Raw genomic sequence first — 20,405 nt, 5'->3', positions numbered from 1 at the left:
AGCACAGGGAAGTCTCCCTGCCTCCCTCTTTCCACTCGCTGCTAGTGCCAGAGCTTGCCAGCATGTCCGTGGTGCCGCCCAATCACTCACAGACCGGCTGGGCCCAGAGGGGTCAACCAGTACAGCAACAAGTACATGCAGCAGACCAAGCCCCTCACCCTGGAGCGCACCATCAACCTGTACCCTCCTACCAATTATACTTTTGGTACAAAAGAGCCCCTCTATGAAGACAGCTCTGTTGCCACCAGATTTCAGCACATGAGGGAGGAATTTGATAAAATTGGCATGAGGAGGACTGTAGAAGGGGTTTTGATTGTCCATGAGCACCAGCTACCCCATGTGTTACTGCTACAGCTGGAAACAACTTTCTTCAAATTACCTGGTGGTGAGCTTAATACAAGAGAAGATGAAGTCTGAAGGACAAAAACACTTAATGACAGAGATACTGGGTTGTCAAGATGGAGTCCTGCAAGACTGGGTCATTGATGATTGCATTGGTAACTAGTGGAGACCAAATTGTGAACCTCCTCAGTATCCATATATTCCTGCACACATTACAAAACCTAAGGAACATCAGAAGTTGTTTTGGGTTCAGCTTCAAGAGAAAGCCTTATTCGCAATCCCTAAAAATTACAAGCTAGTAGCTGCACCACTATTTGAACTGTATGACAATGCACCCAGATATGGACCCATAATTTCTAGCCTCCCTCAGCTTTTGAGCAGGTTCAGTTTTATATACAACTGAATTCCTGCACAGCAGAAAAGTAAGAGAAGCTGTCTCTGTGAGCACAGCTATACACAGTGTAGAATAAACATGCTAGCAAAGTGTTTTTGGTTTTATCTCTTTCCCAATCCCTAAATTGTCACCTACTTTCTGTTGTTTGAATAGTAAAGTTAATACGAAAAACCAGATTGTGGTGTACGCAAATGTTATAATGGTTAATTTACTTTTGGTTCTTCTCATAACTTTTTTAGATAACATTAAAGAAAATGGACTTCTTTCTAAAACAAAATTTAAAAATGACAACATTGGACAAAATCAAAGATGTCTGTGTTGTTTTCCCTCAGCAGTGGGCCAAATGAACAGAAACATAGAAATGTAGGGATGAATGATTTTTAAAATGTTAGTGAGTTGAGAGAAGCCACATTTGACATATGAATACTAGAATGACAAGGCAGAGGTAAGCACAAAAAACAATTGACTCATACCCGGTCTCCATTTTGTCAACCATCATGCCAATATCTGGGTTTCATAACATGTTAGCAGAATTAAACTATAGCTGCTGAAAACAAAATAACTACGTTCACCTTCAGCTGTAATGGCTGCTGACCTGGGCCTGCTAATAGCAGCATGTCACATAACGGTGATCCTTGGGAAGGGGATTTGTCCCTACTGGCCTACCGAATTGCGTGAGCATTCTAATTTAAACAAAGAAACAAACAAAACAACCCCAAACGTTTCCCAAGCTTAACTGCAGGAAAAGTTAGGCTGCTTTCTTTCCAATGGGACACAGGTTGGACCCCAGGGAATCTCCAAGGCTATTTCCTAACAGTCTATGAATCTAAACCAGTGGTTCTCAAACTTTAGTGCACCTATGAACCGCCTGAGAAACTTATTTAAATGCAAATTCCTCAGTCCCACTCCAGAGACTTTGCTTCAGAAGGCTTGGGATGCATCAGAGAAATGGGAATTTTAGAGAAGCAGCACAAGGTGACTGTGACATAGATAATCCAAAACCCATAGTTGAAGACACAATGGTCATTCCAAAGCAGCTGGGAGGGGTCCTTGTACTGGAAAGAGGCCTGGGTTTCCTTTCTCTTCTAAAAATTGCACCATCAAGAATTAAACTTCTAAACCAACATGATGAATATGTAAATCCTTGCCTCCAAGGAAGATGGAGATGACATGGGCATGAATGGAGCAATGCCTATTCTAGACACAGAGAGATAGATGGTTCACAATACATCCTGGCTGGAATGATGTTGCTGAATAAGACGGTCCAGCATTAGAAACTACGTGCAAACGAATTATTCATTCAATAGGTAAAAACAGGGCAGAGGTCCTGGAGAGCCCTGAAACACAAGCAGGACTTAACACAGCATCAAACAGTTAATTTCAAAAAGTTTGTCTCCTTTCTTCTTTTGCTTATCTAATACTTCTGAGTTGCCTGAGGATCTACCTTCCTAAAGGAAAATCTCACTCCCTCAAATCTCAGCACCTGGCTCAGTGATTCTCAGTAGGAAAGACCTGAGGCTCCTCACCCAGAATCCTAACTCCTCTTCCACAGGAGCACTTATGTCATTCCCCTCTCTGAGCTCTGCCATTAGTAGCTTCCCCAATGCTTTCTTACCCTCCTGGAGGATGTAGAACTTTGCAATGCTTTGACAAGATTTAAGTTGCCAGAATCTTATCCACTAAGCAAGCTTCCAGCTTATTAACTTTTTTCGGCCATGCCTGCAGCATGCAGAAGTTCCTCAGCCAGGGATCGAACCTGCGCCACAGCAGTGACCCAAGCAGCAGTGACAATGCCAGATCCTTAAGCCACTAAGCCACCAGGGAACTCCTCTAGCTCATTAACTTTTAATGAGAGAGGTAATGGCTTATAATTTATCACCTCCCCTGGATTAGTTAGGGAACTGGAACTCCAAGCAAGACCCTTATCTTTTCTGCCCTTTAATTCCCACCCCTTGTGGCACACTGCCAACACTCCTGGTGATGCAAGGCTTTGGGTCTCTGCCACTCCAAGGTGGAGACAATTCAGAGAGGAGTTCTACCGCCTCCCTCACAGCCCTGCTTCACACCCAGCAAAAATAAAATAAGCCCATTCCATTTTTCTCATTTAATAAATTAAAATGTTACAGGATCTTGATTCAAGTTGTCCCAAAATATGAGAACGCTAGGATCTCAAAAAATTGAAATTGGAAACTTCTGAATACCTTTCACTGGGATGTAAGCTCCATGAAGGCAGGGACTTTGATTCATTCCTATGTCACCATTACCTAGAGTAGTGCAGGCCATAGAGCAGGTGGACAGATAACACTAAAAAGAGCTACTTTCAGCATCTCCATAGACTTTCCATGGGCTGGGCCTAAGCCACATCCCCTCAATCCTGCATTTACAGTGGCAAGCAGGAGCCTGTTTCCAGCTCAGGAGAGTTGAATGTACACACCTCCACTTCAGAGAAATCACACAGCTTGAAATTGGCTGTGATGGGAATATTGACACCATGAAAACTGGCAAATGCAACAAATCAAGGCTTTTTTTTTTTTCACTAGACTGAGATAGTTGTTAGACATTTATCAACATACCACTGCCAGAGTTCCCGTTGTGGCTCAGTAGTTAACAAATCCGACTAGGAACCATGAGGTTGCGGTTTCGATCCCTGGCCTTGTTCAGTGGATTAAGGGTCCAGCGTTGCTGTGAGTTGTGGTATGGGTCGCAGAGGCAGCTCAGATCCTGCGTTGCTGTGGCTCTGGTGTAGGCTGGCAGCTACAGCTCTGATTAGACCCCTAGCCTTAGAACCTCCATATGCTGCAGGAGCAGCCCTAGAAAAGGCAAAAAGACAAAAAAAGAACAAAAAAAAACAAACAAAAAAAAACCCACTGCCCTTAAGACCTACAATGTCTCTTTTTGATGAATATAAGTGCAAGACCATTCAGCTTTCGGCACTTCCAATCTGGGAAATAAAGCAGTATTTGTCAACTCATTTTGTCAAAGTATCAATTCACTCAGTTCCTGATTTGGGTTTCCTGCAGGTCTCTATAGAAAAGACTGCACTGAAAATGAAGGGGCTCCTTTTCGAGGACATTTCCCATTTGCAGAAGGTTACAGTTAATTAAAGTTAACTGAGCAAAGTCAAAACTGACAAGGGAAGTGAAGGGAAGGGGTAAAGGGGAGATTGAGGAGGTGAGCCTCAGGCTCAGCCTCTGGAGATGCTGAATGCAAACAGCATGGAACATGGAACATACTGAACAGTATGGAATCATACATTCTGGGTTTGACTATAAATTACACTCTTAAATTTTATTTTCAAACATGTTTATAACATTTACTATGTGCCAGGCACTAGTCGCTTTGCCTAGCAAATGTTTACTCATTATTCTAGCTACAAGTACTAAACATAGCAAGTGTTCGCTATCATCCAGTCTACTGACTCTTGCCCTTTTGCTCATGAAAAACCAGAAGCACAAATCTGCTGACCACCCACTTCATGGTTCTGGGCTTGTTCATGGTGAGAAAACTAAAGTGGAGCTGAGGGCCACCTGACCATGGGTGAGTTGGACCTGACTGGATCTCCTTAGCTGTCCCAGACTAAATTTGATACTGTATTATATGTCCCTCCAAATTTACAATTGTGGAGTTAGAAAAAGACAGAAGCCAGGAGGAAGAAGCAGTTGGTATTGCCATAGGCCTTCTCCTCTTTGAAGGGGTAGAAGACTAGATTAGAAAACCTCTTAAATTCTTTCCAGCTATGTAACAATGATGATAATGAAGATAAAACAAACTATAAGGCTGGTTTCATGTACCTCTTCAGATATTACACACTGATAAGAAATTATCTCCCAGAACCAGGACAGTAGCAACAATAAATAGAAAAATCTTTTTATAGAGTAAATGATATACCGGTAGCATGTCCTCATGTTATTTTTGAGCCAAAATAGGCTACAGCACCAGAATGAGACTAAAATACTGATACTCAAGGTAGATGTTTTAAAATCAAAGAGAAAACAACAGTTTAGCTGAATAATTTAAGCTATCAAGATGGACTGATTTGCAAGCAACTTGAATTTTGGAATTCAAGCACACAAAACCATTATTTAATTTTCTTTCCAATAGATAGTCTATTTTAACAGAAAGTTAATCAAAATGTTTATCGAGTGTACATTATGTGCCAGCACTAGGCTAGGTGATACAGGGGAAAAAAGAAAGTATAAAATACAATCTATATCCTCAGGAATGGAAAGATTTACTTAGATGAAGAAAGAGAGAGAAAGCAATCCCTACTGGGGTAATGGCACAAAGAGAGAAGAGTAAGATTCAAGGTTAAGGAAAGCAATCTCCTGCAGTAAGAGGTCATCTTGGGTAGACAGTGTAGAGCCAAGCAGGATACATAAAGCAAATCAAGAAGGAGCAGAGGAACTGAGTTAAGTAACACAACTTAATGAAATTGTGCTTAGAGATGATAGCAGGGTATGGGGAGGAAGGAGACATGGTGAGTTTCTATCTTAACTTAGCATGTTTTCCATTGCCTTATTGAGAAACAGGATCTTTGCAGATGTAATCCTGGTAAGATGAGGTCATACTGGATTAGAGTGGTCCCTAAATCCAATGATAGTGTCCTTACGAGGAGAAGAAAGGGCACAGATAGATAGACACGACACAGGGAAGAAGACCATATGAAGATAGAGGCAGAGGAGTTCCCGTCGTGGCGCAGTGGTTAACGAATCCGACTAGGAACCATGAGGTTGCAGGTTCGGTCCCTGCCCTTGCTCAGTGGGTTAACGATCCGGCGTTGCCGTGAGCTGTGGTGTAGGTTGCAGACGCGGCTCGGATCCCACGTTGCTGTGGCTCTTGCGTAGGCCAGTGGCTACAGCTCCGATTGGACCCCTAGCCTGGGAACCTCCATATGCCGCGGGAGCGGCCCAAGAAATAGCAACAACAACAACAACAACAGAAGACAAAAAAAAAAAAAAAAGATAGAGGCAGAAAGTGGAGCAATGCTGGAACGCCAAGGATTGTGGGCAGCCAGCAGAAGCTATGAAGAGGGATGGAACAATTCTCCCTCAGAGCCTCCAGAAGGAACCAACCTTGCCCACACCCTGATTTTAGACTCTGGCCTCCTGAACTGTGAGAATAAACCTCTGTTTTAAACCAACTGATTTGCAATGGACAATTACAGCAGCCCTAAGAAACTGATGCAGCCATGCCCTGTGCAGTAAATGTGTGAAAATGGAAAAAATCAGATAAGAGCTTTCATTATTTCCTGATTCATTTATAATAATTACCATTTTATGTCACCTTTTGAGGTGGTTCACAGTCCTACTAGTCCTCACACTACACTTTGAAGTAGCTAGGAACTAGAAGACTTGGTGTAAATTATTTTAACTTACACTAGCAATTTAGAGTATCAAGACTATTGACTCCTCTCTGCCTCTTTTGGTTCTCCCACCAGTCAACACACACAACTGAAATACACACTGAATTCACACAGCTGTGAATTAACGGTTTTGACACTACATTAAAACTAAGATAGATATAACAGTCAGTCGTGCCAAGTCTTCAATGGACTGCAAAATTCTCCTCTTTGTTTTTTAATTCTAAAGAAATACTTTTAATAAGTCCAAAACCGCCTCTCCCCTCTACCTTTCACCTTCATACACCTTTTTTTTTTTAGGGCCGCTTATGGAAGTTCCCAGGCTAGGGGTTGAATCACAACTGTAGCCGCCAGCCTATGCCACAGCCACACCAGATCCAAGCTGCATTTGAGACTTACACCACAGCTCACAGCAATGCTGGATCCTTAACCCACTGAGCAAGGCCAGGGATCAAACCTGCATCCTCATGTATACTAGTCAGATTTGTTTCCACTAAGCCACGACAGGAACTCCCTTCATACACATTTTTTAAGGCAATTTAAAAAAAAAAAAAAAAAGAAGGGGGCCCACTGGGCTCGATATTCACACTAATTTTATATCACAACACATAAAATTCAGTAAAAGCTTATCATCCTATCTTAAAAACGGATAATGAGAGTGGCGAGGATTTAATGATATAGTATTGTGGAATTAAAGAAACCTCAGCTAAAACTGGACTGGGGACAGGCCTGTAGAGGGAGCTCTCAGGCTTCACCATGCATAGTCAATTACTCCAGAGACACCCACATCTCTAACAGAAAGGTGAAGCCTCCTTTACAGTTCAGCAGGAAGAGGAAAACTTCTTTTCCTGTCCCCAACAGCCCACCCAATCAGAGACTGTAAGAGCCCAACCAATGAGAAGCCTCCATACTCTGGACTCCCAGTTTCTTCCAATGGACTCTTTGGTTCTTATAGCCCCCCAACTCCCACCTTTTCCCTATAAAAGCAAGTTCCCCTGCCTTGTTTTCTGGATTTGCCTATGGTCTGTCTTGGTTCACATATCCTCTGTGGCAGTTCCTCTCGATATTCCTGAATAAACTTGAATAGACTTGTTTTTGCTGGTAAAATAGCTGACTGTTCTATTACAGAAGTTGACAGTATGGATGATGACTGTACTAAAGCAAAGAATACAAACATTAATAATATTTAACAATCATTGTGCTAGGTGTTTCACAGATATTAGCCCATATCCTCCCAACATTATGATACAGATAAGTAAGAAAAGTGATGCTCAATTACATTATTTATCCTTTCCTCTGCTTTCAATTATCAAGAACTTGAAAAGTGATATTAAAAATGTATTGGAGTTCCCATTGTGGCTCAGCAGATTAAGAATGCTATATCTCTGAGGAAGCCAGTTCAATCCCTGGCCTCACTCAGTTGGGTTAAGGATCCAGCATTGCCACAAGCTACAGTGTAGGTCGCAGATGTGGCTTGGATCCCATATTGCCGTGGCTGTGGCATAGGCCTCAGCTGCTGCTCTGATTCATTTCCTAGCTGGGAACTTCCATATGCCACAGATACAACCATAAAAGAAAATAATAAAATAAAGAATAAAAATGTACAAACAAAATTCCTAACACCACACCCTTCCTAGGAAGTCATACCATTGAAAAAGAAACTTGGACAAAGTTTTTTTTTTAATTAAAAGGTATTCATCACAGTATTATTCATCACAGTTCAAAAAAGAAACATTCTCAATGTCCAGAAATACAAGAATTTTTTTTTCTTTTATTCTTTTTTTTTTTTAGGGCCATACCCCCAGCATGTGGAGGTTCCCAGGCTAGCGGTCGAATCGGAGCTGTAGCCGCCAGCCTATGCCACAGCAACACAGGATCCGAGCCACGTCTGTGACCTACACCACAGCTACGGCAACGCCCGGATCCTTAAGCCACTAAGCAAGGCCAGGGATCGAACCCGCAACCTCATGGTTCCTAGTCAAATTCATTGCTGCTGCGTCATGAAGGGAACTCCAAGAATTGTTAAATGATTAAATAATTGAATATATCACATGTGTTTAAAATGATGCTTTCAACAAATGTTCAGTGACATGAGAAAATAGTCATGAATATTATCTTCTTCACAACTTTTTATGTTTTCTAAATTCTTTATTATTTTACAATGAGACATATTATTTTAAAAGTAATAAATGCTGGACCAAAGACAAAATGCTAGCAAGTAGCAGAACCTGGACATCCAGAACTGTCTGATTCTAGAGCCCTTTGGCCCACTACACAACACTGATCCTATCTAAAGTCCTCTTTTTAATCCCAGGAACATTATCCTCAAAAAAGGAACAAGTTTGGCATGAACTACTTTTTCACAAAAAAAAGACTATTATGACTATAAGCTTTCTTGGTTTTCTGATGCAATCTACCAGAGGCAGAGTTCAGTTTGAATAAATATATTATGCTGAAAGGCAATATAAACCAAGTGAGTCATTTATCCAGAGATAGACTGGCCAGAAATCAGTGAAGAGAATGGAAACTAGAGCTCACACTCCAGGCATTTCAGCTAGAAAGTTATTCATCAACAGATCCAAATACCTGGAGAAAAGGGAATTATATCAGCCAGCGTTTTACCCTTAATGAAGCTGACAATTCTTGTCCTCTTTTTCGTGCCTTCCTCTAGGATTCCTCGGGAATCTAGAACACAGAATGATGTAGCCGGCAGAAAACTACACTGCAAAGAACGGTTCCTTAAAAAAAACAAAAGTATTTACTTCATTTAATTTCAAGTAGTTCACATATTTTACATTCACTCCACACACATTTCAGAATACCTATTGTGTACAGAGGATTAAGATTTATCTCTGCAACACACACATTAAGACCATTTCGCAAATAAGGTTTTAAGTCTATTAGCCCTTCAACTTCCACCTTTCTCCATCATCTTCTCATATCTGCAAGTGCCATGGCAACAATGCATCTGATAGCAAATTGCATTTGTTGCCTGAGAGACCATGACTGCAGCTATGGAAAGCATTTTAAAATTTCATTAAAAATGTTTATTTGGCCATAGCCTAGTTTCTTTTGGATTTAATTTAATTTACTTTGAGGTCTGAGCCTCTCTAGCTTGAATAATCAGCTAATAATCCATCAAGTCCTCAGTGTCTGCATCTTTCCAGGCAGCTCTCCATCTCTATTCCCTGCTACTGTCAAGAAATTCCAACCAAAAAAAAGAAAAAAAAAAGTATCTGGTGTTGCCATGAGCTGTGGTGTAGGTCACAGACGAGACTCAGATCAGGCATTGCTGTGGCTGTGGCTCTGATTCAACCCCTAGCCTGGGAACCTCTATATGCCTCAAGTGCAGTCCTAAAAAACAAACAAAAACAAAGACAAAAAAAAAAAGAAATCCCAATTAGTTTAGTGATTTTCATGAGGCCACTCTCTAAGCTAGCAAGAGACTTTCTCACTCTGCTCCCAAGGGTGGCCAATGCTTGATGTGGTCAAAGTTCTGAATTATCATCATAAAAACTTACCATTCATCACTGTCTCTGTGGATCACATTAGTGAAAATATTTTCATAATGATAAAATATTTTACTGCTTCATTCCTATGAAACTATAATGTCAACGAATATTGTATGGGTCATCTAGACTAAATCACACAATGATAAACTAATTAAAAACATTCATTTCTCTCTTCATTTGCAGAGTGATAGTCAAGTCTTTCCTTTTTAAAAAGTAAGATTAGGAGTTCCCGTTGTGACTCAGTGGTTAACGAATCCCACTAGGAACCATGAGCTTGCAGGTTTGATTCCTGGCCTCGCTCAGTGGATTCAGGATCTGACGTTGCCATGAGCTGTGGTGTAGGTTGCAGACGTGGCTCGGATCCCGTGTTGCTGTGGCTGTGGCATAGGCCAGCAGCTGTAGCTCCAACTGGACCCCTAGCCTGGGAACCGCCATATGCCGTGGGAGCAGCCCTAGAAAAGACAAAAAGACAAAAAATAAATAAATAAAATAAAAAGTAAGATTAGAGTTCCTGTAATGGCTCAGTGGTTAACGAATCTGACTAGCATCCATGAGGATGCAGGTTCAATCCCTGGCCTTGCTCAGTGGGTTAAGGATCAGGCATTGCCATGAGCTATGGTGTAGGTCGCAGACGTGGCGCAGATCCTGAGTTGCTGTGGGTGTGGTGTAGGCCGGCAGCTGCAGCTGCAACTAGACCCCTAGCCTGGGAACCTCCACATGCTGCAGGGCCCTAAAGGGCAAAAAAATAAAATAATAAATAAAAATTTAAAAATTAAAATAAGATTATGGTGACTTTACCAAGTGATTTGGTATCCTTAAAATCCATCAATAAGAGAGAGAGGACAAGATGGCGGAGGAGTAGGGGGACACACTCACCCTCTCCCACAAACACAACAAAAAAAGCACATCTACAGAATAAATGACTCGCACAGAACAGCAACCAATCGCTGGCAGAGGAACCTAAACTCCAATAACAGCAAGAAGTTCGTGACATTACGGGGCAGAACGGGAGAAAAGAAGAGAGTGAGAGAAGGTGAATCCGAGCGGGACGGGATCCCGCACCCTGGAAAGTCACCTACCGGGGGAAAGATCAAACGAACCGGAGGAATCTCCAGATGCAGAGAAGAGTGTAGCAGTACGCTGGAGTATGGAAAAGCCAATCAAGAACCCAACGGACCATCTGAACTACGGGCACAGTCACCAAAAATTGAGACGCCTGGGTGGGGGCTGGGCACCGAATCCTCGGCTCCAGAGGTTAGTCCCCGGGAAAGGGCCCGGGGGACGCCTGGGTGGGGGCTGGGCACCGAGACCTCGCCTCCGAAGGTTAGTCCCCAAGAAAGGGCCGGGGGATGCCTGGGTGGGGGCTGGGCACTGAGACCTTGCCTCCAGAGGTTAGTCCCCAGGCTGGGGGGGGGCGGGGCGGAGCGGAAACTGCTTGGGAGGTCTAGAAACCATTTGACGGGGCAGAGACTGCCTGGGAGACTAGAAAACAAAGCTGTCGCAGAGGAAAGGAGCAATACTCTAGGGGCAGGGAAGTGGAAAGCTGCATCAGAGGGAACCTGGGAGAAGAGCCTGGTCTGTGCCCGTGCTGGGGAGGGGAGAGAAGAAGGGGTGGGTCCTCATAGAATACCCCCCACGCCACAGCAAGCTTACAGGCCCGCTAGCTAGCTGAAAGCTGTGCTTCCCAGTGCATCCCCTCCCCCCACCCCCACCACCCCCTATGCTCTCGCTGAACCTGGGGCTGCCTGCCATCCAGGAGGGCTGGCCTCAACAATTGCCTGAAGCCTACCACTGCAGGGGCTGTCCCTGCACAGGCCTGCTTGCCCTTTGGAGGGGCTACACTTCCGCAGAGCAGCACCAAACACCACCAGCCCCCAAGAAAAGGCCTGCAGCCCAGAAAAGCTGCAACAAGCCTGGCCGAGTCGGGAAAAGATCTCAGACGGTTTTTCTGAGTCGGGCTGCCCCGGGGAGGAGCCTCTTGGGTTTCCAACGGCCCTGCTACCCGCCCTAGCCCCCAGAGGGTGCCCCACTCCCGTGGAATAGCTGCTCAGCACCACCAGCCCCCTGGAAGAGCCCCTGCAGCCCAGAAAAGCTGCAACAAGCTCGGCCAGACTGTGCAAAGATCCGCCTACATTCTCAGGTCGTCCTTCTGAGTTGGGCTGCCCTAGGGAAGAGCCTCTTAGGTTCTCAGTGACCCAGATAGCTGCTCCAGCCCCCAGGGGGTGCTGCACTCCTGAGGAACAGCTGCCCAACACCTCCAACCCCCTGCAAGAACCCCACAGCCTAAAAACACCAGAGCAAGCTCTGCATGACCAAGTGAAATCTGCTACCATCGTGGTGTGGACCTCCCAGTCCTGTCTGCCCTCAGGAAGCCCTCCTTTGCTTCAAAGAAACACTGTTAGCCCCATCAACACTCCAGAAAAGCCACACTGCCTCAAAAAAGATTGACCAACAACGCCAGCCCTCAGAAAATATTCCACGGCAGTGACAAGGCAAACACTGCCCGATCATGGAGAGTACAACTCCCTCAGGAGAAAGAAAACAACAAGCAAGATGAAGAAGCTGAGAAACCACCCCCAGTCAAACCAACAGGAGAACTCACCTAAAACAGTCAACAATGAAACAGATCTCTGCAGTCAGACAGACCTGGAGTTCAAAAGAGAAACAGTGAAAATACTGAAGGAATTAAGAGAAGATATGAACAGTAATGCAGATACCCTCAGAAAGGAACTAGAAAATATAAGGAGGAGCCAAGAAAAACTAGAACATTCATTTGCAGAGATGCAAACTAAACTAGGGGCAGTAAAAACCAGAATGAATAATGCAGAAGAACGAATCAGTGATATGGAAGATAGAATAATGGAAATCACTCAATCCGGTCAACAGACAGAAAACCGAATCAAAAAACTGGAAAGCAATATAAGAGACCTATGGGATAATATAAAGCAGGCCAATCTACGCATAATAGGAATTCCAGAAGGAGTAGAAAAAGATAAGGGGATGGAAAATATATTTGAAGAAATTATTGCTGGAAACTTCCCAAATCTTAAGGATACTGGGTTCAAGATACAAGAAGCACAGAGGGCCCCAAACAAACTGAACCCAAAGAGACCCACACCAAGACACATCATAATAAAAATGGCAAAAGTTAGTGATAAAGAGAGGATCCTAAAGGCAGCAAGAGAAAAACATAATGTTACCTACAAGGGAACCCCCATAAGAATATCAGCTGACTTCTCTACAGAAACACTACAGGCCAGGAGGGAATGGCAAGAGATACTTAAAGTGCTAAAAGGAAAAAATATGCAACCTAGAATACTCTATCCAGCAAGGGGAAATAAAAATTTTTTCCAACAAACAAAAACTTAAAGAATACAGCAACACAAAACCCAGGTTAAAGGAAATATTGAAAGGGCTTCTCTAAACCAAAAAGAAAGGAAGGAAAGGGAAGAAAAAGAAAAGAAAAAAAAAAAGAAGAAGAGGAAGAACTAGGACTGAGGAAACCGCAATCAGAGAGCAGTCACTCAAATAAGCCAGCATACAGATTTCATCATGAACATGCTTCAAACAAAATAAAATTAAAAAGAAAAAAATAAAAAAGAGTCATCAAAACCATAAAATGTGGGCAAGGGATGTTAGGAAGTAAATAACCCTTTTTGTTTGTTTGTATGTTTCTCTTCTTAATTTTAATATAGTAATGAAGGGTTTGAACTTACAGGACCATCAGGCTAAAACACACAATTATGGGAAGGGGTTAGCATACTTAAAAAACAGGGCAACCACAAGCCAAAACCAAATATTGCATTTGCAAAAAAAAAAAAAAAAATACACTCAAGCAGATAATAACAGGAGACCATCCAACCAAAAAAAAAAAGAAAGGAAGAATGGAGAACCATAGAATCAACTGGAACACGAGGTTCAAATGGCAATAAATAATCACCTATCAATTATCACCTTAAATGTCAATGGACTGAATGCCCCAATCAAAAGACACAGAGTGGCTGAGTGGATAAAAAGGCAAAAACCTTCAATATGCTGCCTACAAGAAACTCACCTTAGGACAAAATATACATATAGATTGAAAGTGAAAGGGTGGGGGAAAATATTTCACGCCAATAGACATGACAGAAAAGCAGGAGTCGCAATGCTCATATCAGACAAAATAGACTTTAAAACAAAAGAGATAAAGAAAGACAAAGAAGGACACTATTTAATGATTAAGGGATCCATCCAAGGAGAGGATGTTACTATCGTCAACATATATGCCCCAAATACAGGAGCACCCAGATACATACAACAAATATTAACAGACATAAAGGGAGATATTGATGAGAATACAATCATAGTAGGAGACCTTAATACCCCCCTCACATCAAAGGACAGATCCTCTAGACAGAAAACCAATAAAGCAACAGAGATCCTAAAGGAAACAATAGAAAAGTTAGACTTCATTGATATCTTCAGTACACTACATCCAAAAAAAGCAGAATACACATTCTTCTCAAATGCTCATGGAACATTCTCAAGAATCGACCACATATTGGGACACAAAGCTAATCTCAATAAATTTAGGGGCATAGAAATTATCTCAAGTCTCTTCTCTGACCACAATGCCATGAAATTAGAAACCAACCATGGGAAAAGGAAAGAGAAAAAACCTACTGCATGGAGACTAAACAACATGCTCCTAAAAAACCAATGGGTCAATGAGGAAATCAAGAAGGAAATTAAAAACTACCTTGAAACAAATGATAATGAAGACACAACCGCTCAAAATCTATGGGATGCTGCGAAAGCAGTGCTCAGAGGGAAATTTATAGCAATACAGGCCTTTCTCAAAAAAGAAGAAAGATCCCAAACTGACAACTTAACCCTCCACCTAAATGAATTAGAAAAAGAAGAACAAAAAAGTCCTAAAGTCAGCAGAAGGAAGGAAATTATAAGATCAAAGAAGAAATCAATAAAATAGAGACTCAAAAAACAATACAGAAAATTAATAAAACCAAGAGCTGGTTCTTTGAAAAGGTGGACAAAATTGACAAACCCCTGGCCAGACTCACTAAAAAGAGGAGAGAAAGAACCCAAATAACCAAAATTTTAAATGAAAAAGGAGAAATCACAACGGATACAGCAGAAATACAAAAAACCATAAGAGAATACTATGAACAACTATATGGCAACAAGTTGGACAATCTGGAAGAAATGGACAATTTTCTAGAATCTTACAGCCTGTCAAAACTGAATCAAGTAGAAACAGACCAACTGAACAGACCGATCACTAGAAATGAAATGGAAGAGGTCATAAAATCACTCCCTACAAATAAAAGTCCAGGACCAGATGGCTTCACAGGTGAATTTTATCAAACATATAAAGAGGAATTGGTGCCCATCCTCCTTAAACTCTTTCAAAAGTTTGAAGAAGAAGGAATACTCCCAAAGACATTCTATGATGCCACCATCACCCTCATTCCAAAACCAGACAGAGATACCACCAAAAAAGAAGACTATCGCCCAATATCATTGATGAATATAGATGCAAAAATTCTCAACAAAATCTTAGCCAACCGAATCCAACAACATACCAAAAAAATTATACACCATGACCAGGTTGGGTTCATCCCAGGTTCACAAGGATGGTTCAACATTCGCAAATCAATCAGCATCATACACCACATTAACAAAAGAAAAGTCAAAAATCATATGATTATCTCAATAGACACAGAAAAAGCATTAGACAAAGTCCAACATCCATTCATGATCAAGACCCTCGCCAAAGTGGGTATAGAGGGAACATTCCTGAACATAATCAAAGCCATTTATGATAAACCCACAGCAAATATAATACTCAATGGGGAAAAAGTGAAAGCCTTCTCATTCAAATCTGGAACAAGACAGGGATGCCCACTCTCACCACTGCTCTTCAACATAGTATTGGAAGGCCTAGCCACAGCAATTAGACAACCAAAGAAATCAAAGGCATCCATATAGGAAGAGAAGAGATAAAACTGTCACTGTATGCAGACGACATGATACTATACATAGAAAACACTAAGGACTCAACCCCAAAACTACTTGAACTGATTAATAAATTCAGCAAAGTAGCAGGCTATAAGATTAACTTTCAGAAGTCAGTTGCATTTCTGTATACCAGCAATGAAACATTAGAAAAGGAATACAAAAATACAATACCTTTTAAAATTGCACCTCACAAAATCAAATACCTCAGAATACACCTGACCAAGGAGGTAAAGGACTTATATGCTGAGAACTATAAAACTTTAATCAGGGAAATCAAAGAAGATGGAAAGAAATGGAAAGATATTCCATGTTCCTGGATTGGGAAAATCAATATTGTAAAAATGGCCATACTACCCAAAGCAATGTACAGATTCAATGCAATCCCTATCAAATTACCCAGGACATTTTTCACAGAACTAGAACAAACAATCCAAACATTTATATGGAAGAACAAAAGACCCAGAATCGCCAAAGCAATCCTGAGAAACAAAAACCAAGCAGGAGGCATAACTCTCCCAGACTTCAAGAAATACTACAAAGCCACAGTCATCAAAACAGTGTGGTACTGGTACCAAAACAGACAGACAGACCAATGGAACAGAATAGAGAATCCGGAAATAAACCCTGACACCTAGGGTCAATTAATCTTTGACAAGGGAGGCAAGAACAGAAAATGGGAAAAAGAAAGTCTATTCAGCAAGCATTGCTGGGAAACCTGGACAGCTTCATGCAAAGCAATGAAACTAGAACACACCCTCACACCATGCACAAAAATACACTCCAAATGGCTGAAAGGCTTAAATATAAGACAGGACACCATCAAACTCCTAGAAGAGAACATAGGCAAAACACTCTCTGACATCAACATCATGAATATTTTCTCAGGTCCGTCTCCCAAAGCAATCGAAATTAGAGCAAAAATAAACCCATGGGACCTCATCAAACTGAAAAGCTTTTGCACAGCAAAGGAAACCCAAAAGAAAACAAAAAGACAACTTACAGAATGGGAGAAAATAGTTTCAAATGATGCAACCGACAAGGGCTTAATCTCTAGAATATATAAACAACTTATACAACCCAGCAGCAAAAAAGCCAATCAATCAATGGAAAAATGGGCAAAAGACCTGAATAGACTGTTCTCCAAAGAAGATATCCAGATGGCCAACAAACACATGAAAAAATGCTCAACATCGCTGATTATAAGAGAAATGCAAATCAAAACTACCATGAGATATCACCTCACACCAGTCAGAATGGCCATCATTAATAAATCCACAAATAACAAGTGCTGGAGGGGCTGTGGAGAAAAGGGAACCCTCCTGCACTGTTGGTGGGACTGTAAACTGGTACAGCCACTATAGAGAACAGTTTGGAGATACCTTAGAAATCTATACATAGAACTTCCATATGACCCCGCAATCCCACTCTTGGGCATCTATCCGGACAAAACTCTACTTAAAAGAGACACATGCACCCGCATGTTCATTGCAGCACTATTTACAATAGCCAGGACATGGAAACAAGCCAAATGTCCATCGACAGATGATTGGATTCGGAAGAGGTGGTATATATACACAATGGAATACTACTCAGCCATCAAAAAGAATGACATAATGCCATTTGCAGCAACATGGATGGAGCTAGAGAACCTCATACTGAGTGAAATGAGCCAGAAAGACAAAGACAAATACCATATGATATCACTTATAACTGGAATCTAATATCCAGCACAAATGAACATCTCCTCAGAAAAGAAAATCATGGACTTGGAGAAGAGACTTGTGGCTGCCTGATGGGAGGGGGAGGGAGTGGGAGGGATCGGGAGCTTGGGCTTATCAGACACAACTTAGAATAGATTTACAAGGAGATCCTGATGAATAGCATTGAGAACTTTGTCTAGATACTCATGTTGCAACAGAAGAAAGGGTGGGGGAAAAAATGTAATTGTAATGTATACATGTAAGGATAACCTGACCCCCTTGCTGTACAGTGGGAAAATAAAAAAATATATTTAAAAAAAAATAAAAAAGTAAAAAAAAAATCCATCAATAAGAATGACCATCATCATGTCAAGATAATACCTCCTTATAGTAAATCAGTTACAGCTGCAGGCTAGAGGGGGCAAGCACAGATACCTCTCCTTTCAATTATTCTTGAATTATACAAATATTAAATATAAGCAGAGATATTAATTTAGGTTTATAAGAGGAGACAGAAGAGAATATCTGAAGAATGAGAGCACTTAGTCAGGGAAGAGCTTTTATGGATGAAGGAAAAACAGAAGCTAAGGCAAAGAGACTGGAAAGAAAAGAATGTGCCCTGGTAACTATAGCTGGTTTGGAATCCCTGGAGTGTTTAAGAGATGAGCTGGAGAGGGAAACAGGCTGGAGTGCATAATGTTACTATAAGGAGCCAGAGGGAATGAGGGGTCCAGTGAAGGGTTCCAAAGAGGAGAATGACATGATCAGAGTTGTTGATTGAGGAACATTCAGGAGAGGATAAAATGGAAGTATGAAATTTAGGCTCCTCTCCCAAGAAACTTGCCTGTGAGAAGGAAGAAAGGCACTAAAGGGGAAGAAATGCAAAAAAGGATTAGGCAAAGGAGCCAGAGGTAGCAAGAGATATTAAACATAAGGGAATGAAAGAGATAACTTTTGGAGGATATAAATGTTGATGAGTTTCTTAGTGTTCAAATAAGAACTGAGGACCTTTACCTACCAGAGACCTCCTTCCTGCTCTAGAGAAACACTCAAATCTAGATCTGTCCAGAATACCAAGTCGTCTGGTTCCTAGCTATTCAGAGTACAGTCTGAGGGCCAAGTAGTATCAACAACATCTAGAAGTTTGTTAGAAACACAGAATCGTAGGCTCCGCCCCAAAACTCCTGAATCAGAACTTGCATTGTAACAAGATCTCTACCAGATTTACTTACACATTGAAGTCTTAGAAGCACAATTACAAACCAACTCTGGAGCATTTTAAGGAACTGTGGAGAACAGAAAAGGAAACAGAAGACTGAAAACAGGGAAAAATGGAGAATAAAAATACAGAAGAATTCACATTTGTCTACCTGACACTAGTATGAATTATTGTCAGGATGGCCAGAAGTTATCAGTGGAAGCCAGTATTCACACACAGAATAAATCATGCCAGATTCTTATTATTATCTATCAGTAAGCCTAGGAGATGTAGTAGACATATCTGGATTTCAGTAAAGTATGTGATAAAATGTCTCATAGTTTCATAAACAAGATTTTAAAAATATGACCTAGGTGATAGTTCTATTCAACACATTCATAATTGTTTTAATAATTATTCCAAAAGGGCTTTGACTAGTAAATTTAAACTGATATAGTGGAGTTCCCACTGTAGCATAGTGGGTTAAGATCCAGCATTATCTCTGTGGTAGCATGGGTTCAATCCCTGGCCTGGCACAGTGGGTTAAGTAAGGACCCAGTGTTGCCACAGTTATGGTGTAGGTCGCAGCTGTGGCTCAGATTTGATCCCTGGCTTGGGAATGTCCACACCTGTGTAGGTGTGGTCAAATAAATAAATAAAAATAAAATTGACTTAAATTACCAGATCTCTAGTTACAAGACTTCAAAACGTCTCTTCCTAGACCTTTCACCACTTTTTTAAAAATTGATAATTTAGACAGAGATACAAAAGATACATTGTGCTTACCACTGAAAGCAATAATATCACAGGACAAAATCAGGACCCACCCCCTTCCCCCACAAAATTAACAGACTCATACAAAGAACTAAAACATTTTAATTAAATTTGGATGAATTAAAATGATTAAAATTAAAATGTTAATCTTACCTCCTATGTTGAAAAAGGATAGGATGATGAAAAAGCAGCATACAGAACTACACAAAATAAGGGCTTGGGAGTTTTAGAGATGCTAAATTCAACACGAGTCAGTTTTATTATATTAACATGAGGTCAATAAGATAATATGTGAGTTCAGCTGAACCTACATGCCAAACTCTCCAACAAAATAATAGTCATATTTAAATTAAAAGGTGCGGGAGATGGGATTAAGATGGCAGAATAGAAGGACTGGAGCTCAACTTCTCTCCTAAAAACAACAAAATTCACAACTAAAGGCTGAGCAAGCTTCAACCAAATGGCCCAGAAACCTTAAGAAAGATACCCTACTCCAGAACACAAAGAGGAAGCCACATCAAGAGGTAGGAGGGGAGATTACACCATATAAGCAACCCCATACCTCCCAGGTGGGAAGCCCCATAGACTGGAAAGTAACTGTATCACAAAGACTCACCTACAGGAGTGAGAGTTCTGAGCCCCACATCAAATCCCCATGCATGGGGATCTGGCACTGGGAGAAAGGGCCCCTGGAGCATCTGGCATTGAAGACCAGTGGGGCTGGTGTACAGGAGCTCCATGGGATTGGTGGAAACGGAGATCGCATTCTTAAAAGGTGCACACAGACTTTCACATGCACTGGGTCCCAGGGCAAAACAAAGTCTCCATAGGAATCTGGGTCAAATCTGACTGCAGTTCTTGGAGGACATCCTGGGAAAACAGGGGTGAATGTGGCTTGTTGTGAGGGAAGGACATTGAAAGCAAAGCTCTTGGGAATATTCAGCAGCATTCCTTTCTCTGGGGGTGGCCATTTTGGAAAAATCTGACCCCACCCATTAGCCAGCACTGAGAAGCCACAGGCCAAACAATCCAGGTGGGATCACAGCCCCACCCATCAGTAAACAGCTGCCTAAAGACCCCTCAGGCACCAGCAGCCACCTCTAATCCC

General features: G+C 41.6%; 1 protein-coding gene and 1 pseudogene across 3 annotated transcripts in view; one reads left to right on the top strand and one right to left on the bottom strand.

Annotated features, from left to right (window-relative positions):
* Positions 1-20,405, bottom strand: part of GPR176 (G protein-coupled receptor 176) — a 144,890-nt gene that overhangs the window by 77,896 nt on the left and 46,589 nt on the right. The window lies entirely within an intron of this gene.
* LOC125119577 (cleavage and polyadenylation specificity factor subunit 5-like) lies at positions 63-824 on the top strand (annotated as a pseudogene).

This window comes from Phacochoerus africanus, chromosome 2, assembly GCF_016906955.1.
Source record: "Phacochoerus africanus isolate WHEZ1 chromosome 2, ROS_Pafr_v1, whole genome shotgun sequence".
NCBI lineage: Eukaryota > Metazoa > Chordata > Mammalia > Artiodactyla > Suidae > Phacochoerus > Phacochoerus africanus.
The sequence above is the reverse complement of the archived record's forward strand: the minus strand, read 5'-3'. Positions and strand labels throughout refer to the sequence as shown.